General features: G+C 45.0%; 1 protein-coding gene across 1 annotated transcript in view; it reads left to right on the top strand.

The window, feature by feature from the left end:
• The first annotated feature begins 16,765 nt into the window (after positions 1-16,765).
• RNF182 (ring finger protein 182) overlaps positions 16,766-26,563 on the top strand; it is a 65,368-nt gene continuing 55,570 nt past the window's right edge. Inside the window, exon 1 of the mRNA XM_058667863.1 lies at positions 16,766-16,836. The gene's annotated coding sequence lies outside the window, so the exon portion shown is untranslated. The remainder of the gene's footprint in view (positions 16,837-26,563) is intronic.

The raw sequence follows: 26,563 nt of genomic DNA, 5'->3' as shown, positions 1-26,563 counted from the left end.
TGGTTGCCTAGAGCTTGGTTGGGAATACAGGTGGATAAATGATTGATAGCTGAAAGAAAGGAGGATTGTGTAAATATATGAATTGAACTGTATAATGAACTGCACACACAAAATAGATGAATTGTAAGATATATGAATAAAGCTATTCTAAAAATCCAGGAACTGTATCATAAAATAATAATAGTAATAATAATAATAAAATACAAAGAAAGCAAAAGAGAGGAGATAAAAATTGTGGCAGAAACACACACACACACACACACACACACACACACACACACACAATAATCCAGGGATTGGTGAGGTGCATGGTGGGTAAAACCTCCCTGCAATGCTCACATCCTATGTGGGTGCTTGTTCATGTCCTGGCTGCTCCACTTCTGATCCAGCTCCTGCTAATAGGCCTGGAAAAATGACCCAAGTGCTTGGGTCCCTGCTCCTCACAAGGGAACCCAGAAGATCCTGGTTTCTGGCTTCGGCCTTCTCCAGCCCTGGTTGTGACAGCTAGCTGGTAAAAGACTTCTCTGTTATTGTCTTCTCTCTCTATCTGTCCTGTAACTCTTGACTTTCAAATAAACAAAATAACAACAGCAATAAAAAAAACCACAATCCATAGGTTGTGCAGGTACTTAATAGAATTTATTTTTGAAGTACTGGTCTAAGCACCTTTTATTTGGTGGTTTGTTTTTTTTTTAAGATTTTATTATTATTGGAAAGCCGGATATACAGAGAGGAGGAGAGACAAAGAGGAAGATCTTCCGTCTGATGTTTCACTCCCCAAGTGAGCCGCAACGGGCCGGTGCGTGCCAATCCGATGCTGGGAACCAGGAACCTCTTCCAGGTCTCCCACGCGGGTGCAGTGTCCCAAAGCTTTGGGCCGTCCTCGACTGCTTTCCCAGGCCACAAGCAGGGAGCTGGATGGGAAGTAGGGTTGCCAGGATTAGAACTGGCGCCCATATGGATCCCTGGGCTTTCAAGGCGAGGACTTTAGCCGCTAGGCCACGCTGCCGGGCCCAACACCTTTTATATGTTAACCCTTTTGATATTTCTAATTTCTCACAGGGTAAGTAATTTAATCCTGTTCATGTTTTAGCTTTAGGAATCAAAATATGGGCATGAAGCCAGGGTTACCCACGTTAGGAGAGGAGCAGAAGGGTTCCATAATAATTTCTGCTCTTAATCACTGGCTCCCGTGTTTATGAGAGGAGATCTTCGTGTGCCCTCTTCTAGTTAAATCACGTGGGAAAACAGGCACTCAGGGTGCAGCTGGGGCAAGGCGAAGTCGACTGCCTTGGGTGGGATCTCGTGACATTGCATCAAATGTCTCAAGTGGCAAGGGGTCAGCAAGGACAAGCTCAAAACCACCCAGGTACGCAGGAGAATTTTATTCTTGGAATTGATTGTGATTATTTTTGGATCTGGGTAAGAAGTCAGCTCAAAACCCATGGAGAGTGGTATAGGAGATGTTACTAAGAAGAAAATGAAGGTGATGGTAATAAAATTGGTTGGGGATTTGAGAGTTTACAAAAATAAAGTGAAGTGCAGGCATAGCCATGAAATAGTGCCTGTTACCTGCTTTGTTGATGTGATATTAAAAGGCTTCAGGGGAACTAAATCTTACATGGTTAGAGTGGTTTTCTCTCTCTCTCTCTCCCTGCACTTTCATTTCTTCCTTTTTTTTTTTTTTTTTACTATTTTTTTATTGATTACATTGCATTATGTGACACAGTTTTATAGGCACTGGGATTTCCCCCACCCCTCCCAACACCCCCTCATGATGGATTCCTCCACCTTGTTGCATTACCACAGTTCAAATTCAGTTGAGATTCTTTCATCGCAAGCATCTACCAAGCATAAAGTCCAGCATTTTATTGTCCAGATAAGTTCAACGGTTTCTTGGGGAGACCATCTCTGGTCTGAAGGTAGAGCCGCTTGCCCTTTCATTTCTCTCTCCCTTCCTTTCTCTGTCTCTTACTCTAAGAAGTTATTAGGAATATTCCATGTTCTACCATGGTTTCATTATTGAATCCAGTGAGGAAGTAAGTGCATAGCAGGTTATTGGAGAAAGATGGGGAAACCAAAACAAAATTTACTTTTTTATTTAAAAAACAAAAAGGAAGATCAATTTTATTTGAAAGATGAAGAAGAGAGAGAGAGAGAGAGAGAGAGAGAGAGAGAGACCTCCATCTCTTGATTCATTGCCTTAATGTCCACAACAGCCTGACTGGCCAGTCCAGAACAAGGAACTCCATCTGGGTCTTCCATGTAGTTGGGGGCCCATGTACTTGGGCCATCTTTGCACTAGCAGAGAACTGGTTTACAAGCAGTGCCTGACACTCTTGATATGTAACGCCAGCATCACAAACCTTCACATTCTTTTTAAAGTAATATGAAGTCACTGAATGTCAAGAAAAGCCTTTGGAATCAGTGTATGATCAAATTCCCCACCACTGTCCCTCCTAGTCACTGTCTTTCATGACTCACCTTGTTCCGCTGGCTCAGCCCTCTACAGCAGGCCTGTCCGGCTAGATGCTCCTCCAGTAAAGCATTGGTGGTTACTCTGCCTCAAGGTTCTCTGAGCTCAGGCTATCTTTCTGTTCCCAGCATTTCACTCATTCTGTTAGAATGGTTCAATTGCTATGCTCATTCCCGCTGCTGTTCCTTGGCATGCCTCATGACACAGCACTGAAAGCATACTCTTATATTTGTAGTCCATACATGTGGCGTGTAACCTCAGGGGAATTCATATCTCTGTGGGCAATGGTAGACTGCGGTCTGCTCAAAAGAACCCTGCTACGGATGTGTGATACAAGACACAAATGCAGAGGCAAGCGTGTGGGGAGGAGGGAGGCACAAATCCATGCAAAAGTCACTAAAATGAATTTGTGGTGCTCAAGAGCCAAGACAAAAACGAAGTCGACACCCAGGCATGCTGTGAGGTGATGATAAAAGGCCAATGAGAGCTGTAGTCAGGCGAGCATGAAACGATAGAGCTTGGGTGACTCAGTTGCGCAGAAGCTCATGGTGATGGGCAAACTGAGAGGAATTTTCCCACAAGTCACACCGGCCTCCAGTTCCTCTAATTAGACCTAAGCCACTATTTAATTTGACAATCAGCATGAAAAGAATGAATGGCAATAGCCTTGCATCTTAATTTAAGGAAGTGCAAGATAAATGTTTTCAAGAATTGTCCATAAAAAAAAACCACACAGGCTAATTAAAAAGCAAGCTACAGCCTAAATCACGTGGATAATTTTGGTCTTTTAGATCCAGCCTTTGTCACTCCTTTGAGAAATAATGATATTGGCAATAGTGGGTTATTATTATCTGATTGGGTTTGGATGAATCTGTATAGAAACTCTTTTGTTTACTCTTCTCAGTGCTGATGTATTGCCTGTGAGTTCCTTCTTGACACTCGCAGAGCCCCCTTTTTCCCCACCTGTTAATGTGTCCAGTCCCAGGGAATGATGTGCTGTGGCCTATTCCAATCATGATTTTAGAATTTCTGTTTGACCGCAGTTAGTCCGTGACTCAATGTGGGTTCCTTCAGGCTGCTGATGGGTTGTGGGTAAAATGTTCCACACTAACTAAAGAAAGTAGCAGAATGAGACATGTGTGTTGTCAATTTTTGTGTCCTCTTGTTCTCATGTACCTCTGTTAAAACAGGAGGTTTGCAGCCAAGATCACAGTTTCGTGCCTATAAGGGGCACCACTGCCAACTGACTGGGGCAGAGAGCACAGTAGGTTTCTGGTCTCTGCTAATGCTGTGAGGTCCCAAAATTGCCTGTCTCTGGAGAGCTCATAATAAACCCATTATTTGGGTGACTTTTAGTATGTTTTTCCTTCCTTGTAGTTAAAAGTATCCTGCCTGATATGAGTGCTTTAATAATGTAACATTTACCACCACAAGCATGAAGACAACCAGTACATCCATCTGTAGTGTACGCAATGCCTTTGTCAGTCCCCTGAATCCCCTGAGACTGAGCTGGCTTTCTGCTCCCTGGCATTTCTGATTGGTTTTGTGCGCATGCATTGCAGGTTTACAAAGTCCCTGAAGAGAAAAATGAAACCACAACCGAAAAGTTTATTTAAACAAATTGGTCCTATAAAACCTTTTGGAGTCGAAGCTGATGAAGCAAATGTCATCTCCAGGACTGGGTTATTCAAGGCCGTGAAGCAAAGTTTAAGACCAAGAAATCTGGAACAAAAGAGGCATCTAGAAGTAATTGGGGACTCTCGGGGATGGGAGATCGGATTGTGATCCAAAGCTGGGCTTTTGTGCCAGTATAAGAGCCCTCTGAACACTGAAGCAAGTTAATTTCCAGGCCACGTTTTACAAACTGGCACCTCTTTAGTTTGCTTTCAACTTCAACCCCAAGCAACCCACTCACCACCTCCCACACAGAACAGAAAGACAAAGCAAACCCTTGATATGCGCTCTCATTGGACACTTACACAGAATACCATAGCAATGACCTTGATGGTGGCATGCGATGGGACTTCCAGGTGGCAGAATATACTTCAGCAATTTAGCAGACTAACTGCTAATGGAGGACAAAGTGCAATGCTGAGCGAGATTTAAAGGTAAGACACCCATCTTGGTGGTGCTGGAGTTTCTGTTCTAGACATTTGCCAATATAAGAACTGTATAAATACAAAATATAGGGTTGTGTGTTTCATCAGAGAGCTTTGAGTTTATGTGCCATGGGAAACACCAGATAGAAGAATTTTTATCCTACTAAGCCTGTAAGTTTCAGAAGTACATTGCAAGCAGAAAAAAAAAAATACCACTTTGCTAGAGAACAATTCATTTTAGTTAGACCTTGAAGACAATGTAGTTAAGAACATGAAGCAGGAGAAACAATTTAATTCTGGAGTACGGATGGAGATATGCTTACCCTGATATGCTCTAGGCAGTGAGGAGCCCTGGAGTGTTAAGGAGAAGGGCACAACATGTTCAAGCCAGCAACCATGAAAGGGATGAAGGGGAGACTGAAGATCACTTGAGCATGGTGTTTACTTTGGTTATGGATGTGAACATGAGTAGGAGGGTGGACTTAAAACCCAAAAGGAATGATCAAATTGACAGAATGCAGCACATGGCAGAAAAGGAAGATAAATGTGTTGTTGAGGCTGGTATCCATAATGTGTCTGAAAGCAGTCCGCTCCCACCTAGGAAAGCTTTTGTTTCTCATTAGAGTCAAACTGTTCTGGTGAATGTCTTTTCTGTTAAATGAATTAACTGAAGCCCCTTGTGATTCTAAGAGCTCTGTTTGGCTGACACAGCAGGCAGCTTGGAGGATTCTTGGCCTGGGGCCTCCGCCTGGCAAGATGTCATTGATGAGGCTGACAGTGCTGTGGGCTTGGGGACACTGGATATCCATGGCTGGGACAGGGACCAGCCAGGCTCTTAACTTCCAAAACACTTCATTATTAATCACGTTCAGCTTTAATATTTGCTAAGCTCCTTAGAAGGCAGTCTCACAAGGAATGTCAAAGAGCGTGTGAGAAAGTGTGTGTGTGTGTGTGTGTGTGTGCCTCACCAAAGGGGTAAGATCAAAAAGGTAAAAGTATTTGAGGAAGTCTCCAGAGAGAAACAGTCAGATTCCAGGAGGTGTCCACTAGATTTGATGCTACTAAAGAAAATGATTCTTCCTCCCACAAGTGTATAAATCTATTCCTTGCTACCGTCTGAGTCTAATTTCCTGCCATCAGCCCACAGGCACCCTGAATTCTAGCCCTGAGGACTTGATATGCTGGTTACTGTCCTTGCGCCTTGCAGCTGTTGCTTCTTCCACCTGGAATGACCTCCCTCTCTTTGTTGCTCAAGGCAGGAACTGCCCCCTGCTGCAGAGCTCTCACTGCCACCCCTGTCTTCTTTCTGGTAGTCTGACCTCCCATCTAGAACCAGGAATTTGGAAGCTGTCCATTCATCCCTTCACCTCTGGGTGTTTGCAAGTGCGCCTTGCGCCAGGTGTTGTTCTAGAAGCTGAGGAGTTGATGTGAAAAGGACAGGCAAGTCTCTGTGGTCTGGGAGCTCACATTCTGTGGGGTGGTGGTGATCAAGGCAAATGTAAGTGAGTGACAATGTTATGGGGAGATAAGTGTTTTGGAAACCGGCTAAGAGAGGGCCATGTGACCGTGAGCAGCCCGAAGTATTTCAGGTTAGGTAGACAGTAAAGCTTTCTTTGAGAAGGTGAGAGGCAGCAACAAGCATACCAGGCGAGGGGACAGAGAGCAGGGGATTCAGAAAGAGGAAACAGGGAAAGCTTTGAGGTTGTCCTGTCTGCCACAGAGCTCTTCTCTTGGTAGTTGCTTGTCTTCCCCATGCCCAGGGGTTAGCATGGCAATAAGTCTTAGTTTTGCATTCTGGCATCTCAGTTCTGTCCACTTCTACCAGCTGATCTCGGTCTCATGTTTCATGCATGGTCATCGAAACATCAGGTGTGGTCCTTGAGACCTCCTCATCCTCCAGCAAAATGCCTCTTTCTTCTTTTTACTCTTCCTCTCTACTGTCGCTCACCCCTCCCTGGTCCAAGCCATTATTGTCTTGTCCCTGATCTACTGACCTGGTCTACCCAGGACTCTCCTTGCTTTCCCCAAATCCATTTTCTATAGAGTGGTCTTTAAAGATTACCCGGTGAGTATGTTATCGATTGAATGGATCCCTAAGGTTCACGTATTGGAAACTTAATCCCCAATCCAACAGTGTTGAGAGGAGGATCTATAGGTGGTGATTAGGTGATGAGAGCTCTGCTATCATGAATGGATAAAAGTGCTGTTACAGGGGAACAGGTTAGTATTCTTGCTTTCTGATGAAAGGATGAGTTTAGTGCCTATTACAGATCAAATAGGATTTGGCTCCCCGAAGGTGTTGAAACTTTGAACTCCTGTGTTTGGGTTAAGGGTAGAGATTTAATCAGATTCTGGCATCTGAGAGGTGAGACTAGTGAAAGATCTATAGGTCATTGAGGGCTTAACCTCAAAAGGTAGTTCTCATGAAAGGCTAGTTACGTGTGTGTCTGTATTTATATGTATATATATTCGTTTACTTGATTTAGCAATTTGAAATGCAAAGCAAGAGATAGAGAGAGAGGGTGGGAGAGAGATCTTTCATTCTCTGGCCCACTCTTACACCTGCAACAGACACAGCTAGGTCAAACTGAAGCCAGAAGCCAAGAACTCCATCTTGGCCTCTCACATGGTGACAAAGGACCAGGCACTTGGATTGTCCTCTGCTGCCCTTCCAAGTACACTAGCAGGGAATTGGACTGGAGGTAGAGTAATTAAGACTCAAACTGGCTCTTTGACATACAATGTCCATGTTGTATCAACAATGCCGTTCCTCGGAATTGGTCACTTAAACTTAGTTTGACTTATTTTTTTCTCTCTAATTCCTGGCTCACCATGTGATTGATGTTCCACACCTGTGCCACCATGGCCATCCTCTCTCAAGACACAGTCTAACGGGTCACTCTGTCCTGATCTGTGAACCTCCACGCTATCAACCAATCCTTTCCAAGAAGTGTCTGTCAGGTATTTTAGAGAAAACAAAAACTAATACCATTTTTCTTTCTCTGTACTCCTTTGTGCCTTCTGTCATGGGATGATGCAGCAAGGCCTTCACCAGAAGTGAGCCCCTTCACCTTGAACTTCCCAAGCTCCACAACTGTAATAAATATGTATCTGTACTTAAGAAATTACCATTCTCAGCTATTATAGCTGTGTAAGAGAGACTAAGGCAGCCTGGTAGTACACATTTCTGATGGATTTTTCAGAAGTTATTTCCTTGTTGGGAATTTTGATCTACTTCTGGGGAAATATAAAATGAGATATTAATGCCTTTAGGTTTGGTTATATAGTGGTCTCAAGTCAGAGAGACAGCCACCTCGACCACCTCTCCAATCTAGTATTCTCTTACTCCTGTTGGTATGTCCTTCTTATATAGTTCTTACAATTATATTCTTCCTCTGCCTCAGCCCTTACCTCCTATCTTTGCTTGCCACTTACCTGCAGTACAATTCCCAGGTGTTAACTGTGACTGTGTTGGCAATAGATTTTATTCTGCTCTCTAGATTCCTCTGAGAAGTTGTGTCTGCCTCTGTTGAAATCCTCCTGGGCTCCCTGTCTAGGGTCCTGAGTTAGAAAATACAAATACAAGATTCCCATTTAAGTTTGCTTTCCAGATAAATACATGGAATAACTGCTTCAGTGTCTCTGTGTTGCAAATATCACAGGGCCTCCATTTTAACACAGCGCCATATGCTTTCCTAGAGTTGTCTCTACTGCAGCGGGCAGAGATTGCTCCAGGTTTTCACTCTGGTCTAATCTGCCAGTGTACAAGGCCAAGTCTGGGGGTGTTGTCTGTGATCTGTGCGGGTCTAGTAAAGGCAGGTGCTCTCCTCCACATGGCAGGCAGTGGAAGGTGCTGCTGTGTATCTTTCCTCTGGCACAGCACACGCCCTGTCCACGAACAGCCTGTCTGGACACAATACCCTTAGTTTGTCTTTGATGGTGTAATCTTCTTCATTTACAATGTTCAAAAGATCTAGTCACAAAGGGGCCCCTTCAAATAGTTTCACCTTTATAATGATGTGTTCAACATGCAATTTTCCTTTGATAGCTCTTAGCCTCTTCGTCTCATAGTGTTACGACATTTGAGTCCTATGGAGTCTTCGGTTAATGAGCATTACTGAATGATCTCCTTCAGATGTATGAAGACAGGTCTCCACGCTCTCCGGTTTATAAATGAGAAGGCTAGAAGCAAACCATTGCCATTTGCAGCTGCTTTGGTGATCAGAAGGTAAATGAACTATGGATTTAGTGCAGATAATATTGGGACTAGTTCCCATTTGGGCTCTGTTTTCCTGCTGGGAAGTGGAGACAGCCAGCTGTGGGGAGGCCTGGGGAAGAGATGTGAACCTTCCCAAAGAAAGAAAACGGTGTCTTCACAAAGCTAACTCGTTGAACACATTTTTTTTTCAAGATGGCCAAAAGTTAACTTGTTGAAAGCAAAATTTACTTAAATCTCATTGAAGTACATCGAGAGTTTAATGTGATCTGATGACTATCAAATTATATTTTTGGCTGAGATAGGATGTTGGATCTGTTCATAGGCACTCTTGGCAGAGACTTGGGAAGTGTTTGTTTCTTGAACTCCGTTGCTCTGCGTTTTCCCATTGGTAAACAACATATACATATTTTTAAAGTGGGCTGCATCATAAACAGAAGGGCTAATACGTGAATAAGACAGTACATCTAAATCCCGTTTATTCTGCTCTGCAGAATCCTCAGAGGAAACATTTCTCTAATTAGTGGCAGCTTTTCTCACATTGGTATTGACCGATGTGCCAGAGTGCATGGGGGTCACATTTACAATTACGTTATTTTTTCATAATGCTTGGTTTAGTATCAAGGATATTTCAAAATTCATTTTTAAAAAAAAATATTTACTTGGGCCCGGCGGCGTGGCCTAGCGGCTAAAGTCCTCGCCTTGAAAGCCCCGGGATCCATATGGGCGCCGGTTCTAATCCCAGCAGCTCCACTTCCCATCCAGCTCCCTGCTTGTGGCCTGGGAAAGCAGTCAAGGACGGCCCAAAGCTTTGGGACCCTGCAACTGCGTGGGAGACCCGGAAGAGGTTCCTGGTTCTCGGCATCGGAATGGCGCGTACCGGCCCATTGCGGCTCACTTGGGGAGTGAATCATCGGATGGAAGATCTTCCTCTCTGTCTCTCCTCCTCTCTGTATATCCGGCTTTCCAACAATAATAAAATCTTTAAAAAAAATATTTACTTGTTTGAAAAGCAGAGTTACAGAGAGGGAGAGACAGAAAATTGAGAGATCTTCTATCTGGTGCTTATTCCCCTGATGACGGCAATGGCTGGAGCTGGAGCCGAGCCAAGACAAAATTAGGAGGCAGGAGCTTCTTCTGAGTCTCCCACACACGTGGGCCCTCTTCTGTTGCCTTCCCAGGCACCCAGGCTGGGAGCTAGATTGGAAGTGGAGCAACCAGGACTTGAAGTGATGCTCATATGATCTGCCAACATCACAGGTGGTAGGTTAACCCTCTGTGCCACAATGCTGACTCGAGAAGACTGATCTTTGTGGGATGGATTACACAGAGAAGTAATCTCGTTCAGTTCTATGAAAGCAATGGTGGGCAGTTTGGCATTCCTGAGGAAGCTGGGTATTCTTTCATTTTTTTAAAGAGATCTATTAATTTTTATTGGAAAATCAGATATACAGAGGGAAAGATTTTCTGTCCAATGATTCACCCCCCCAAGCTGCCACAACAGCCCGAACTGCACCAATCCAAAACCAGAAGCCTCTTTCGGGTCTCCCATATGGGTGCAGAGTCCCAAAGCTTTGCACCATCCTCGACTGCTTTCCCAGGCCACTAGCAGGGAGTTGGATGGGAAGTGGGACTGCCGGAATTAGAACCGGAGCCCATCTGGAATCCCAACGTGTGCAAAGACACGGACTTTAGCCATTTGGGCTGACGTGCTGGGCCCCTTCTTTCACTTTTTTGTTACTGAAACCATGAGCATAGACCAACACAACCCCCACAGAGCAAAGGCCATTCCTACACCCACAGTTACATACAATACGCATCCTTTTGCTGAATCTTTGCTTCCCCAAGACGGTCGCTATAATGAGAAGTTCATTTGGTCCCTCTTGGAGCCTTTGAGACAAATCTGATGTGAACTTGCCTTTGCAGCAGGTTGTTGGTCCACCAGGACTGTGGATTCAGGGCTGAGCTTTGCTCTGCTTGCTGGGACGTGCTAGTCAACATTTGCCTTTCAGAACAGATTTGCGCAGGGCCCTGGGGGGCAACAGGGAGGAGAGAAAGTTGTGAGTTGAATTTTCAGCTTTTGGAAACTGAGCTGAGGGTGTGTTTTTCCTTCTCCACTTTTCTGTTTGGCTGGGGTTAGGTTTTTCCGTTCAAATTATAAACATTTTTTTTTATGAGGAAAATGACTTTTAAGACATAAACAAGTACTTTACCATGCATTTGAAGACATAAACAAGCATTTTTTAATGTGTTTTGAACACGCTGATATTACCTCATTAAACAATGTCAGAACATGGCTAGAAGGCAGGGGTCGAAGGAGCTGTTGTTTAATGAGTTTGTAATGAGAGAACATCAAGGCTTGTTTCTTTTTTTTTTTTCCCTCTACATATTCCCAAAACTCAGGGCTGAATGGCATAAAATATATCTGATCTCATGCTCTCAAGTAATTTTAATATATTTCTTGGGGTGGTTGCTTTTCTGTTTAGTTGTTTTTTGGGGGGACAAGACATAGAAGTAAACATTATTTTTCCTTTTTTAATGAAAGGCATTAAAAAAAAAAGATTTTTAATTGAAAGGGAGAATTAGAAAGAAGAGAGAAGGAGAGACACACAGAGAGAAGAATCTCCCATCTGCTCGTTCACTCCCCAAATGGTCGCAATTGCTGGAACTAGGCTGGTCCGAAGCCAGGAACCAGGAGCTTCTACCAGGTTTCCCACATGAGTGCAGGGGTCCAAGGACTTGGGCCATTAGCAGGGAACTGGATTGAAGTGGAGCAAAAGGCTAAATATTATAATGAAAATAGACATAAGACAGCTGAACAGTAATCTATAGCTATTTTGTATAGAACCTGTTGTATATAAACTAAAATTGAAATATCAACGAAGTGGAGCAGCCTAGATTAAAACTGATGTGTTTATGGGGTCCCAGCACTGCAGACCAAGGCTTAGACTATAATGCTACAGCAGTGGGCCCCTTTTTCCTTTTTATGGAAGCAATAGAGTGTGGAATGTTAACGGTTTAGTAACGCTGCTACTGGGCACAGAGTGCAAAAGAAATCAGTTACTATTATGATTTATAACTGAAAAAAATAATGATATAGGTGGATGACTGACAAAGATTTTTTTCACAGATGTTTCTGGAAGGATACATCACTTTCTTGATATAAAAGAAGGACTGGACTGCAATAAGCTCACTATAAATCACCCGAGAATATTTGCTGCATTTTGTTAAATCTGAAAATTAATCAAGGTGGAATTATTATGAATGCTGATCTGATAATTGAAACAAAGTAATAAATATTAAAAATTTTCTAATAATCATGTTAAACAGTAAAGATAAAATATTGTAATTTTAATAATAATTTTATTTAACCGAATATATCGAACATATTATTTAAACATACAATCCATAAAAACATTAAGGATGCACAGTTGCTAATTACAGTTCCAAATGTGTGTATTTCATTTACTGACATGCCATCGCTAAACTGGCAGCTACTGAAGTGGACCATTCATTTCTAGATGAAATTTTTAGGAGAGAAAATTCATTATTTTAATCTCACTTTAGAAATAGACAGAATAGCAAAAACCAGTTATGCATCCAATACAATGGTTTCTAAGCTTCAGCTGCTTTATTTTCCATGTAGCCAGCTGGACTACATGCTGCCACTTAACCCACTCAACTGAAGGTGACACATTTATGAAAGATGACTTCCTCACAATCTTTTAATTTTCCTGAGAGATAAAGTGGGAGCAGATCTTAATATAGAGCTATACCTCCTTGGGAGAAATGAACGTCTAGGGGAACCCCTGATAGCAAAGAGCAGTTCCAGGTCACTTGTGGGGTCCAATGCAGATTTTTTCTTTTTTTTCCCCTTTCTTCTTCTTTTTTATATATAATTGCATTTCATTTTATAACAACGTTTCATAGGCTCTGAGGTTCCCCCATCCCCTCTCCATGCCCTCCCCCCATGGTGGATTACTCCACCTTATTGCAGTGTTACAGTTCAAATCCAGTCTTGTTTCTTTCTTTGCAAGCATGTGCCATGCATAGAGTGCAGTATCTCATCAATGCAGATTTTTTCAAACCTTCAGCATCCTGTGACAGGTGTGGCTGATCCAATGACCCTTCCTCGTGAGCATTAACATTTCCAGACAGGCATGTATAGGCTAACGAACCTTTCAGAAAGATCTTTATTTTTTTATTCTTCATTGATGAATTACTAATTCATGTTTAAGAGACTAGTGGATCCATACCAAATTGTAGGTAGTCACAAGTAATAGTCCCTTGAATTCTTTGATAAACAATTTTATGCATGTCTGCATTTATTTCAGTTGCTGGCTCACTTCCCCAAAGCTGTGCTGGTTGGGACCAACCTAAAGCCAGGAACCCAGAATTCCGTCCTGGTCTCCCAAGCATTGGCAGGCACCCAATACTTGCGCTATCATCTGTTGTTTACCTTTGAGCACATTAACAGGCAGCTGGACTGGAAGTAGAGAAATTGGGTCATGAACCAGGTACTCCAATTTGGGATGCAGGGATACCAGGTAGTGTCTGCCCATTCATTTCTTTAATTCTTCTATAGTTAATAGTTAACCACTGTTAGCAATTAAGTCAATATTCTATAAGCACTCTTCAAAGAGTTGTGAAAAATAAAATGAAAAATAAGTTTATTTTGGTATAAAAAACTTGAAATCCATGTATAGCATTTTTTTAAAAGATTTTATTGTTATTGGAAAGCCGGATATACAGAGAGGAGGAGAGACAGAGAGGAAGATCTTCCATCCGATGTTTCACTCCCCAAGTGAGCCGCAACGGGCCGATGCGCGCCGATCCGAAGCCGGGAACCAGGAACCTCTTCCGGGTCTCCCACGCGGGTGCAGTGTCCCAAAGCTTTGGGCCGTTCTTGACTGCTTTCCCAGGCCACAAGCAGGGAGCTGGATGGGAAGTGGAGCTGCTGGGATTAGAACCGGTGCCCATATGGGATCCCGGTGCTTTCAAGGTGAGGACTTTAGCCGCTAGGCCACGCCGCCGGGCCCCATGTATAGCATTTTGACAGTGTGCATATTCTATAAGCTTTTTGAAGACTCTCATATATGTGCATTGCAAATATTTTGCAACAAAATAAGCTCATTTCATTTTTAAAAATAGTTCTATTTATTTTTATTGGAAAGTTAGATATATAGCGGGGAGAAGAGACATAGAGGAAGAGATTTTGTCCATTGGTTCACTTTCCCAAGAGGTGGCAACGGCTGGAGGTGAGCAGATCTAAAGCCAGAAGCCAGTAGTTTCTTTTGGGTTTCCCACATGGGTGCAGGGTCCCAAGGCTTTGGGCAATCCTCAGTTGCTTTCCCAGGCCACAAGCAGGGAGGTGGATGGAAAGTGGGGCGCCCGAATTAGAATCAGCACTTATATGGGATCCCGGCATGTGCAAGACAAGGTCTTTAGCCACTAGGCTACCATGCTGGGCCCAATAAGCTCATCTTTTAACTTCATTTTTTCCAAGAGTTTTTGGAGACTTTTGCATTATTGTTTATTTCTGCATCTGTGTTTCTGTTTCGTTATTTCTCTCAGTCTATCTTGTGTTACTGCGGCAGAACACCTGGGATGAGTACCTGTAAAGGAAAGAGATCTATTTGGCTCACCATGTTGGAGTCCAACAGCATGGTGCCAGTCTTGCTTTTGAATGTGGTCCTTGTGGTGGATGGCATCACCTGTCAGGAGCGTGTGTCTGAGAGACTGCATGGTGAGAGAGGAAATAAGAGCGCATGATAGGGGACAGCTCAGTTTTCTAACAACCGCTTTGAGCAACAGCTGACCCAACACACTGGGGCCAGCATTAATCCCCTCAAGATCACAGGCACCTGCCCTTGGATGCCACCACTTCAGGGATCCACCACTTTGGAATAATATCACCTTGAGGACCCAAGCTTCTACACATGATCCTTTGTGGCACAAGCCATAGCCAAGCCATGGCATTATTGAACATTTTTCTGTACATACTCTTTTGAGCTTCCATTTCTATTTAATGAGAAACCAGTATCTCTTCTTTTAAAATACATTTTATTCCTTTTAATGAATACAGAGTGTTACATGGTGGAAAATTGATACATTTATTTAGTCACAACTCTGTCGCAAGGCATATGCTTCTGTGTTTATCAATACACTAACGTGCGGTTTTTGTATGACGTGTCTCTGCAATTGCCATGGCTGGGGGGAAAGGAATGTACATTTTGAATTTTGATAGATATTGCCAAATTGCTTCATGGCCTGTCACAAAAGTACCAACATTCCCATTGAAACAAAGTGGCCCATCTTTCTGAGGGAAAAGCTATTCTTGCTTTCTTTCATATTTTCATTAGCTAATATGTGTGGCTTCAATTGGTAATAATATTGATCTGCATCGTGGCTTCTCAGCAACACCAGCAAACAGCAGCTACCTTGGTTTTATTTAATTTTAAATTCGTGATTGACATTCTTTTGGCGACTTACAAATGCCAGAAAATAAATTCCATGATCCCGGGAAGGGAAGCAACACGGGGGTGGGGGGGGGGGAGGAGTTAGAGGAAGACTGGGTGAATTTTTGGATTCAGAAAGTGATCTGAGAAAACACCGCGTGGAGCCACGCATGACTCACGCACCCTATGGGAGCTGCCCTCTAGCTCTGTCCTTGGGAGGAAGTGCGGCCCCAAGGTCCGCTAGTACTTTTCCCTCCTTCTTCAAAAATTTCCTCGGGAGGCGTGCCCAGCCGTGCCAAGGTGAGCCTTCCTCTTCTCCCGAGCGCGTGGCCGGCAATCCACGCCCAGGGCTCCCGCTAGACAGATGCTCCCTGGTCACAACCGGGTGACTGGGCCGGGCGGCAGCCTCCAAGTTGTGTTCTAGCCGGAAGGCTACAAGTGCACCTTGCGTTTAGTTAGCGCTAGAGATAAAAGCCCTTCCCCCGTCCCCATCCCTCCCAAGGGAGCCCTTAACAAGACGTGCGATCTGGGAGGTGTGAGACCTAATCCAAAGCTTGGAAATGGGAGGAGGAGGAGGAAGAGAAGGAGATACCGCGTCTGTTTGGCAGCTCTGTGCGCGCTGCGGCATCAGCCCCCAGAGCGCCTGAACCAGTTGCTCAACACTTTGTCACTTTGCGTTGCTCTTTCTTCTCCCTTATGTCAATTTCCATTTGGAGGTTGCACCTCCACAGGGGGAAGGTGTGGCGGCGGTGGCGGCAATGAGCCTCTGGAAGGTCCAGTGTGGAACAGTAGGATAGTATCCCCCGGGATGGAGACAAGAACTGTCGCTGAGCAACCTTCTCTGAGCTCGTCCTCTTCTGCTCAGCGAGGGGTGTTGGTGGCGGCGGCGGCGCACTGAGGAGGGCGAGGGTCCCTGCCTCCTGGGGACCCCCCAGACAGGCGGGGTCCCGACCCTCGCGCCCGGGGGTCCGGGCTCAGCCCCCCGGCGGTTGCCATGGTGACGCAGGGTCGGCGGCTCGGCGCCGCAGAGACAAAGCCGCTCGCCCGCCAGCCCCGCTCACTCGGCGCCCGAGCTCCTCCTCCGCGGGCGCCTCCCTCCCCTCCCGGGCGCCGCCACCGCCGTCGCCGGAACGGTTCCCCGGCCCTCGGCCGCTGCTGCTGCCGCCGTCGCCGGAACGGTTCCCCGGCCTTCGGTCGCTGCTGCCGCCGTCGCCGCCGCGGGCCAGGTAAGGCGCGCGCGCGCCCGGGGCCCAGGGAGTCGGGGTCCGCCCGCCGCGGAGAGGGAGGGCCCGGGGCGTCGGGCCGTCCTGGAGTCCCCGACGGATTCGGCCGCGCCGGGAAAAGGCCAGCAACCGCGCTCGACGTAGCCGCCGCCGAGGCCTCCCCAGCGCCCGGCGGCCGCCCGCCTGGTCGCCCCCGACCGCGCCGGGCGGCCAGCGCGGCCCGAGCCCAGGGGGCGGCAAAGTTCGGGCGGAGCGCGCGGGGCCGGCGCTGCTGCTGAGCCTCACCCTCCCTCCGTGGTCCTGGCACCAACTTGGGGGGGGGGGGATCTTCGCCGTGTGCGCAGGGCGGAAACCTGCTTATGAGGTGTGTCTCCTCCCTGTAGGGTTTTTTTGTTTGTTTGGTTTTGGCTTGTGATCGAGGCTTTTAGGGGAAAAAAAGGTATGAGAATATATATGGATTAGTCATATTTCTTGGTTTACTCTGTCCGTGGATGGGATGAGAGGGTGGGAAGAGGAACCAGTGAGCGATTTTTACAAATCTCTGGAAAGTGAGCACATTGTTAACGTCGGTGACCGAAGCGTTTAGTTGTGGCTTCTGAAGTTCTTTTGGATTTCTGACCCCGCGTGACCTTTCTCTGTGGAAGCTGTAGTGTGGTTGCACCTGCAGCTAGGTGGGGAAAGGTAGTACGGCTTTCCCGATCCGGGACCACCAGAGCCGCACCAATGCTTTGCGGGCGAGCTGCTTGTATCATAGCCATTGTTTTTGAGAAGATCTGCACCCCTGCTTTGAGACACTGGGCAATACCTTGTGTTTTTGTGTGTATGTGAGGAAGTAACCCCACAACAGTCGGGCGGGCAGTTAGCTGGGCGGTGTTTGCATCCATGTTGATGAGTGTGGCGAGGATGCAGTTGCCAAGGGCATGCGGGTACTGGAGAGGGAGGGAGGTGCTCGAGTTACGGTACCCTTCTTCTACCAGTGGCCCCAAGCCTTGTGATGAGTTTGTGCTATTTAGCTTGTAGCAGGCGCAAAGAATACATTTAAAATGACATTGTAAAGATTTGGATTTGGGATGCTTAGAAGTCATTTTTGCATGTTAATGATGTGAAAGAAAACAGGTTATTTAAAAGTTGGAACAGGTGAGTTAACATTATACAGAACACAAGAAACTATATTTGTGTAGTTAATAGAAACCAGTGGCGCTGAGCTTTTTGGATTGCAGCTGATTATAATTGGGGCATTACAGCTGCTTGAGGTGTCAGGCATAGAATGATTATCTAATATTCCTCTTCCTCTTTTGGGATTCCAACACCTGTTAGCTTGCTGGTGTCTAAGTCTTCCTATTTGCCAGTAATTTTCAGCAGTGTCACTTCATTGAAAGATCGTGTTAGCAACTAAAAGGGTTTACGTTGCTATGATTTGCAGGTTATTTCACTATTGGGCTTGTTTTTGGACTGAATTTTACCTGCAGAGTGATTCACAGGTGTTCTACTAAATGCTCTTTCATGATGATAATGAAGTGGTGGATTGATTAAAATGAAGCAGATTTGTTCCTAGAAGAGAACCAATAGAGAAAAATACGTATTTTCTCATTTAAGTCGTGAAAGACAGCATATTAAAGCTTAGCTGGGTACTTTGTACACACAGAGAATGTAGTCTGGCATTTCGTATTAAAAAAAGATTATTTTTGTGTTCTTTCTAAGCAACTAAACATACAGCTTTATTCAGGTCTTTGGTAGCATGCAACCCACACCTGCGTTTTAGCCTAAACATTTATGGTGTCACCCTTGGTTTGAGCACCCAAGAACATAGACATCCGATGTTCCTGTGGCATGGTGAAAGTGTATATTTTGTCTCTGTTGCTACCACATACTGGCACACTTTCCAGTCCTTCTATAGCTTGGCACCTTCGGAGTTGTGTCATTTTGTGCCAAGAAATAAAGTCAGTAAACAGAAATAAACAGTCCTGTGTTATAGACACTGCTTTGTTGGGATGGTTTGATGATCAAAGCTCTGAAGCATGAAATGGGGCTCGTGTCAGTGCAGGGAAAAACAGTAATCTGGCATGTTTCTGTGTGATAGCAGTGTTCTGACGTATGTGCACACGCAAAAAAGGAAGGAACAAAACATGGTGACATACAGACTGTCTCCTTAGGAAATGCAAATGGAAAACGCTCTCTCTGTGGCTTATATTAGCCACCTGGTGGAAATGGGAGACAGCACTGCCTATCCTCAGGTGTAAAATACTATCCATCACTCTCACTGATGCACAGCAGTAGGAGTCTTCCTGTAGTTCTAGGCTGGAGTTTCAGTTTTATGAAGTTAAACTGATTCCAGTTTTGGTATATAATGTAAAATATGGTCTAATAACTGTCGCCCCTCCCCCCCCGTCATTGTTCTGCCTATGCTTTCTGGAATGTAATTTGTCAAGCATATCCAAACATATGAAATGAGCCAGGAGACGTTCTTGTTGAAGTTAGGATTAACATTGTATTTGTGCCATTGCAAGTCTGTTGTATTTAACCGTGTAAGCCTGCTGGGCAGCCTAAAGCCACTGACGCCTTTATTGGCTGTTTCTGGGTCAACATCCTCTTGCAATTTCTAGCTGCACTGTGATAACATGATTACTGGTTGGTAATTTAGCATCTAGCACAATGTGTTGTCACAATCATGAAGGCCTATTTGCGAAGCCTGATAGTTTTTAAATGATTTCTTCATTACCCAAACATTTAGGTTTAGATTTGTGGCTGGCAACAATAATATGCCCTGTTAATGAAAAATGCTATAAATGTGAGATATTGTGAACTGACCCCGCTGTGCACTGGTGGTATTGATCATCACTGCTGTGCTCAGAAGAGACCCGGGAGACACATGGCCATAGGGACGTGGCTTCTTAATAGTGATTGACAGGGGGCTGAGAAACTTGTGGGCCTGGGTATGGTTTTTGTTGTTCCTCTATTCGAATGAAGATGAGATGTCTGAAGTTGCTGGGCAATCCGCAGGTGTTTGGGGAAAATGTGTTTGTGTGTTCTGTCTGGTACCTAATTAGAGTGACAGAGTGCTAGGGAGTTGGTTGATTTCCTTGGGTACCAATTACTTGTTACAGATGTATGTAGTTTAGTGTTGGACCTCGGTCCATAAATGTTTATCCAATATTTCCTTGTAGATGAGGCTCCTGCAAAAAGTTCATGGAAAAGTGGAGTTGAAAGGCAAGTTCGATTTGGTGCAATGTACTGTGAAATCCATGGCTATGTATTGCTTTGTGGAAGGCATCTGAGCTCTTACTGTTGAGAAATTACTTGTTTTTCACTGTTATAGCATTTCTTTCTTGTGGAACTTTATGTGCACTGCCCAAATTCTCTCTTTTGATCAAGTTTGCAGCCATCTTTTTTAAGGAGAAAAGTTACTAGCTATTTTTGTAATACTTGAAAAGTACTTTATGTCCCTCGGGCTTCTTTTAAAAATAGGAGTGTGAGATGGTTAATTTCTATCAACCAGAAGAATATTGGAAACAAATATCTTATGACTGTGTGCATCTAAAATAAATTGCATGTTAGAATCCTTTCAGTTCACCGTTTAGATGGTCACAGCCATGCGTGTGGTGGTACAGAGATTTGGGATTCTGTCACGTGGATGGTTGATTGCTCATTTCCCCCTTTGTCTTGAACTAGATCCCAGTTTCGTTACAATCAGGGGAGGTGAAAAACCAGAGGGCTGGGGGGTGGAGAGTTCAGTGAGTAGCAGGTGCTAAAAGGGGAGTTCATTATAGACTGAGAGCCCTGTGGTGTTGGAGGGTTGACAGGGAGGCGTGGTGGTCCGGCAAAGGGAATAAGAGACCCAGGGCTCTTATCATCACTGTTGCACCCAGCAGTCCAGAATCCTGAAGCCATCAGCTGAGCTCTGTTTGTGTAGTAGACATTCCAGAGGCTGGGGCCCACAATAGGGCTGCTGCACCTCCTCACTCACTCCTGCTTTTCCTGCCAACCACCTGAACAGTGATTCCCAGGAACTGAAGCATAAATACACTTAGAACACTGCAAATCACAAATTAAGGCCCAAGAATACAGATTTTCCACATGGGTAATGTAATCTAATTGTCAGGTACATCAATTAGATAAATAGGTAAGAAATTATAAAATGAAACTGTCAAATATACATCTTGTGTTTGAATGAGATGTTGTGGTTCTGAGTTTCAGCCCACTGTGAACCATCTTCCGTCTTCTCTAGCTGTAGTCATACAAGGAAGACATGAATTTTTAGTTTCTCACTGTGATGGATCAGGCACAGTTACATTGAAGAACAGGTGTCTACTCAACTGCTCAGCAATTGTGGCCATTAGGGGAGTGAACCATCTGGGTTTGGGCCAGGTCTCCTTCAACGTGTTAGGAACCCAAGAACGTGAGTCATGATCCACCGCCTCCCAGGGATTTGCATTATCAGGAGAGAGAGAGAGAGAGAGAGAGAGAGAGAGAGAGACAGACAAAGACAGACAGACATTAGAAATTGGAGTAGTTGGGACCTGAACCAGACATTTCAAGTGGTGCCTTAACCTATTGCACCACAACATCAGCCCTACAAACTTTATTTTCTATTTACTGCTATGTACTTAGTATAGGAACAATGACACAAATTATGGTGTGTGGGCTTCTGAGGGTTGTCCTCATTTATTTGATGAGTTCTTACATTAAAGGAATACAGGTTTTCTATGAAATGGGTCCTGCTAGGTAATGTTTGTTCATGCTTTGTCCTAAGGCAAGTATAGTTGGGGTCCACCTTTACTTTTCGCCCCTGGGTTTATCTGCTTGAGGGAGAGAAGAATAGAGGGAAGGAGAGAGAAAGAGAGAGAGAATGAATATGAATGAATCTTTTAGCTGCTTTACTCCTCAAATGCGTGCAATAGCAGTACTAGGCCAGGCTTAAGTGAGGAGCAGGGAACTCAGTCCGTGTCTCCCATGTGAGCAGCAGGGACCCAAGTGCTTGATCTACCACCTGCTGCCTCCTAGGGCTGCACTAGCAGGAGCTGGAATTGGAAGCGAGGCAGGGTGTGAAGCTGGGTACTGGAATAAGTGATAGTCTGTCCTCATCCTCTCTCTTCCGTTGGAACTCTGCATGTCTTGTCCCCCCTAAGAATTTACCATATATTTTTTAAAGATTTATTTTATTTTTATTGGAAAGGTAGATATACAGAGAGGAGGAAGAGGAGAGACAGAGAGAAAGCTCCTCCATCTGCTGGTTCACTCTCTAAGTGGTTGCAACAGCCAGAGTTGAGCTGAGCCAATCTGAAACCAGAAGCCAGAAGCTTTTTCTGGGTCCCCCATGCAGGTGCAGGGTTCCAAGGCTTTGGGCTATCCTCTACTGCTTTCCAAAGCCACAGGCAGGAAGTTGGATGGGAAGTGGAGCAGCGAGGATACGAATCAGCGCTCCTATGGGATCCTGGGCATGCAAGGCCACTAGGCTACTGTGCCAGCCTCATTTTCAGTTCAGTTTGGTGCCTAATGCTCATGTCTTAAAAGATGATAAGAAAAAGTAAAAAAAAGTAGCAAAGCACATTAGCTAGCCTAGTGTTCCCTTAGCAGTTAGAATTAGGCTTTAGTCCAAAGAGAGCAGAAAATGGATCTTTCAAAATAATTTGCATGCGTCTTTTTAATGTCCTTGGTGTTTCAGTTTCTCTCCCTACTGCTCCCTTCCTCCGTAATACGTGTTCTCACAGTCGGCGTAAGAGAATGATGAAGCTTTTTAATTTCAGGGGCCTTTATAATTCAAAGTGGCTTCATTGAGACAGAAATCTATAAAGGCAAGTAATTAGGCATAGTGTTGTAGGTCCTTTGAATAGTAGAGTGTATAAAAGCCATCGTTTACTGCAAACTTGCTTGGTGTCAGGTATACTCGACCGAGTCTACACTCGCTGTCTCGTTTGATCCTCACAATCATTCTTGTTTCTTCCTCTATAAAAGGTTAATAAACACATTTTCCAGGATCACGGAGCTGGTCAGCGTAAATCTTGTTTTGTGAGGATAAGCCATCCTGGTTAGAATCTAACTGTGATTGCTACGTTAACTACCAGCACAGCAAGCGTGCCTTCCTGCTGCAGTGGAGATACCTGAGGTCATGTCGATTTTGGAAAGACTGGCAGCTTAGAACCACCTGGTGGGCTGGATTCAAGATAGCAGGTGTGGAGGCAGGAGTTGGACTTAAGTCACCTGATGAAATGGGAGCATCTCTCATTGCAGTCCGTCGTTTGAATCCCTGCTGCTTAGTTTCTCCTCCAGCTTCCTGCTGATGCAGGCAGTAGGTGGTGTGATAGAGCAAGTACTTGGGCCCTAATATGACCCGCTGTATTGGAGACCCAGATGGAGTGTTTGGCTCCTGGCTTTGGCTTTGTTGGCCGCTCGCTCTCTGCGTGTCAAGTAAAATCAAAGAGAGAGAAAGAGAGAGAGAGAGAGAGAGAGAGAGTGAGCGAGCAGCAGGGCAGCGGGTGTGGTTAACTTTGAGGGAGAGGCCATAGCTGGGAGTTAACCAAGAAGACATCCTGTTTATACCTATTGATGCAGACTTCAGGTTGGAGTAGAAGTAAGGAAAGAACCCTTATCCTCAAACTTATTTTTAGAATTAAAGCCAAAAAATAAGGTGGAAGTAGCGTCTATCTCCTGAATTTCTCTTGTTTAATTTTGTACTGTGTTCCAGATTCAGAGTTCACATGGAAAGGGGCTGTTTGTGGCAGTGTGGAATGAAAAGAAAGAATTCCATCCATGGGTGTCACATGCCCCGAGTGGGCTTGTGTGAGAGTCAGCGCATTATACTCCTTCCCTGAGGGTCCTGGAGACGTGCAGGTGTGACCATGGTGATGGGAGACGTCCCTGTGCAGCATGGGAATTTTCTGATGCAAACCTTCCCCGATAACGCTTGGGATAAGAGAGAAATGAGGGAGTTTTCATTAAAGTCTTTGCAGCATGCAAAGACTCAGTGTATGAATGAATTAATGTCAGCCTGTGTTTTTTCAGGGTCAAGGGTAAAGTGAATTTGAATCTCAGTTCTGCCTCCTTTTGGCTTTGTGCCTCGGAACAGTTATTTAATCTCCCTGTTGCTTCCTTTCACGACTGCAGTGGAGGATGTACTTACATCCTCTGCAACTCCGCGTGCCAGAACCCTGACCCTCCAGAGTGGCTGACAGTGGAGTTTGGGTCTTTGGGACGTGAGTGGGTCATGGGCACAGAGCTCCCAAGATTGGGATCAGTGCTTTGGTAGCCAAGACCCCTAGAGAGCTGCCATTGCACCTTTTCCAAGTGAGAATGGAGCTGGGAAGTGGGGGCTCTCACAGGAACCTTCTTGCATCGTCATTGTAGAAATTCCAGCCTCTACAAGTGTGAGAAAGAAATTCCTGTTGTTTGTAAGTTAAGTTACCAGTTTGTGGGTTTTTTTTTTTTTTAATAGTGTTGGGAACAAACTGTAACAATTACCATCTTAGAACTTCCAGGCTCTAGAAGTGTGAGAAATTCCTGTTTGTAAGTTAAGTTACCCAGTTTGTGGCATTTTGTTACAGTGTTGGAAACAAACTGCGACAATTACCTGTGAACCAGGGAGAATAATAGTATTTCATTTAGTTGTTGTAAGGATTAAATATATTGATACTGCAAAGTATCTAGTTATTGGTAAGGGTAATTTTTTGTGTGTAGAAAGGAAAAGAAATCATTTTTACAGGTAAGAAGAAAAGATCTGCATAAATTAGACCATTAAACTTAGTTTAAAGTCTTGTCGTTCTCCGTGTGTGTGTCTGGTATGAGGAAATTTCAATTCAAGTTGAACATATGGATTTCATCAGATTATCACTTGTTTATAATAACTTAGATCCTTAAATATTTTAATTGTATATATGTATATATGTATTTTTAAAGACTTACTTGTTTTTGTTGGAAAGCCAGATTTGTAGATAGAAGGAGAGACAAGGGGCCTCAGTGGCCAGAACTGAGCTGGTCTGAAGCCAGGAGTCAGGAGCCAGTAGCTTCTTCTGGATCTCCCATGTGGATGCAGAGTCCCAAGGCTTTGGGCCATTCTCCATTGCTTTCCCAGGCCGTAAGCGGGGAAACAGATAGGAAGTGGAGCAGCCAGGGACCTGAACCCGAGCCCATATGGGACCCTGGGGCTTAGAGGTGGAGGTTTAGCAAGTTGAGGTATCATGCCACTCCCCCTAATTGTGTATATAAATTTGATATATATGATTGTTCATTTCAGGAAATCAGATGCTCATTGCACTAATTAATCACTTAAATAAGTGAAACTTTTGCAAATATTTAGCTGAAGTTTCTTTGACTTCCCTGTCACTTAAAAAATTGTTTTATTTTTAACATTGTTTATATAATTAAGAGGGATGTACACCTATGTGGGTCTCCAGTTAGGGTGGGGAGGATCGAGGTATGGGTGGAACAAATATTTCAAAAACTTTTTTTTTATATTTTCACAGGAAGGGAAGGGGAGGGCCATTTTTTGCTGCCCAACTGCATCAGCACTCAGGGATGGGGGACAGTCATCTGATGACTCCTTAGAGACCCCAATGTGCAGAAAAGTGTTATTTAAGTGCTTTTGATAGTTCTGACATGTCATCGGCTTCATTGCAACAGGGTTGAGAAAATCATCCCAAGGTCTGTTGGTTGACCAGCTCCACCTTAGTGCTTCCATTAGACCAGGGACATGTTGCAAAGCTTGGCCAGGAGAGTGGTTCAGCCTGTTCTGATTTCCTCTGATGAGGCACTTGACATGCTCTGCTGGCCTAGATGAGCTGGCTGTCCTATCCTTCGAGTGAATCTGGGCATGGTGTCCATTGCACAGGCATCAGCAATGGAGGATGCCCAATGCCAGCATATATACTCTAAGATCCGACCACATGTATTGTGATTTTCCCTGTGGCTGGGGTTTGAATAGAAAGATCCAGTTAGACAGGCCCCACGAAACCTTGCCTGTAATGACGTCAGACTTGATCCTTGTGTGTACCAGGCAATGCAGGGTCCAGTTCGGTCCATTACTGGAGCAGCAGTCAATGCACATACTGGTGGCTGCAGCTGCCTAGTCAGTTTTGTCCCCAGCCCCATCTCTAATGCCAACCTATGGGTGCTATGGCCTAGCCCAGCCCAGTATCCACAGGCCTGGTCTTCATGCACATCAGTGGGTACCACAGCCTAGTTAGTGTAATCTCCTTTAACTCTCACCCTTGGTTCTCATGCCCTGGCATAGTTATGGCTTACCTGGTAAATCCTGCATCCTATCTGGATCTTGTGCATGTCCACGGGTGATGCAACTTAGCTGAGTCTGTCCTGTCCCCAGACCTGGTTCACATATAAGCTAACAGATGCTACTGTTCTATCCAGCCTGGCCCATCCCCATCCCTGGCTCTCATGATCTTCAGTGGGAACTGCAGCCCAACAGAGGAGTGCCGATAGTTCCTCTACCAGGCTCATTCCCAGCCCTGGATCTTGTATCTTCCAGGGAGTACTGTGGCCCAACCTGACATGACTTGCACCTAGTCGCAGCACTTCTCAGTGGGTGCTGTGGCCTATCCTGCTGGTCTGCACCAATTCTGGCTCTCATATATGCCAATTAGTGTGATAGCCTAGCCTAGTCTGGCCTATATTGAGACTGGCCCCCGTCCAGTCTCAGCTTTCATGCACATTGGTGGAAGCATCAACCCAGCAAGGAAGTCTCCAATGTTCCCCAATCAGTCCCGCTTCTAGTCCCAGGTCTCAAGCATGCCAGTGGGTTCTTTGGTCTAGTCTGAGATGGCCAACCCTTAGTTTTAGCACTGCCAGCAGCTGCTACATCTTGGCTCAGCCTGGCCTGCCCATAGTCCGAGCTCTTGCTGGCCTAACCCAGCCTGGCCCACTCCCAGCTCTAATGTGAACTAGTGGGTGTTGCAGTCCAACCTGGCCTGGTCTGTGCCCTGTCATGGCTGTTGTCTATGCCACCAGGTGTTGTGGCCTGGACCAGCCTGGTCTGCCCCCAGACTTGGCACACACATACTCCCAGAAGTGCTGCAGCCTTTCCTGGCTCGAACTGCACATAGATCTGGCTATTGTGTTCCCTAGCAGGAGCTGCATTCTAGCAG

The sequence above is a fragment of the Ochotona princeps genome, chromosome 1 (assembly GCF_030435755.1).
Source record: "Ochotona princeps isolate mOchPri1 chromosome 1, mOchPri1.hap1, whole genome shotgun sequence".
Taxonomy (NCBI): Eukaryota; Metazoa; Chordata; class Mammalia; order Lagomorpha; family Ochotonidae; genus Ochotona; species Ochotona princeps.
The sequence above is the reverse complement of the archived record's forward strand: the minus strand, read 5'-3'. Positions and strand labels throughout refer to the sequence as shown.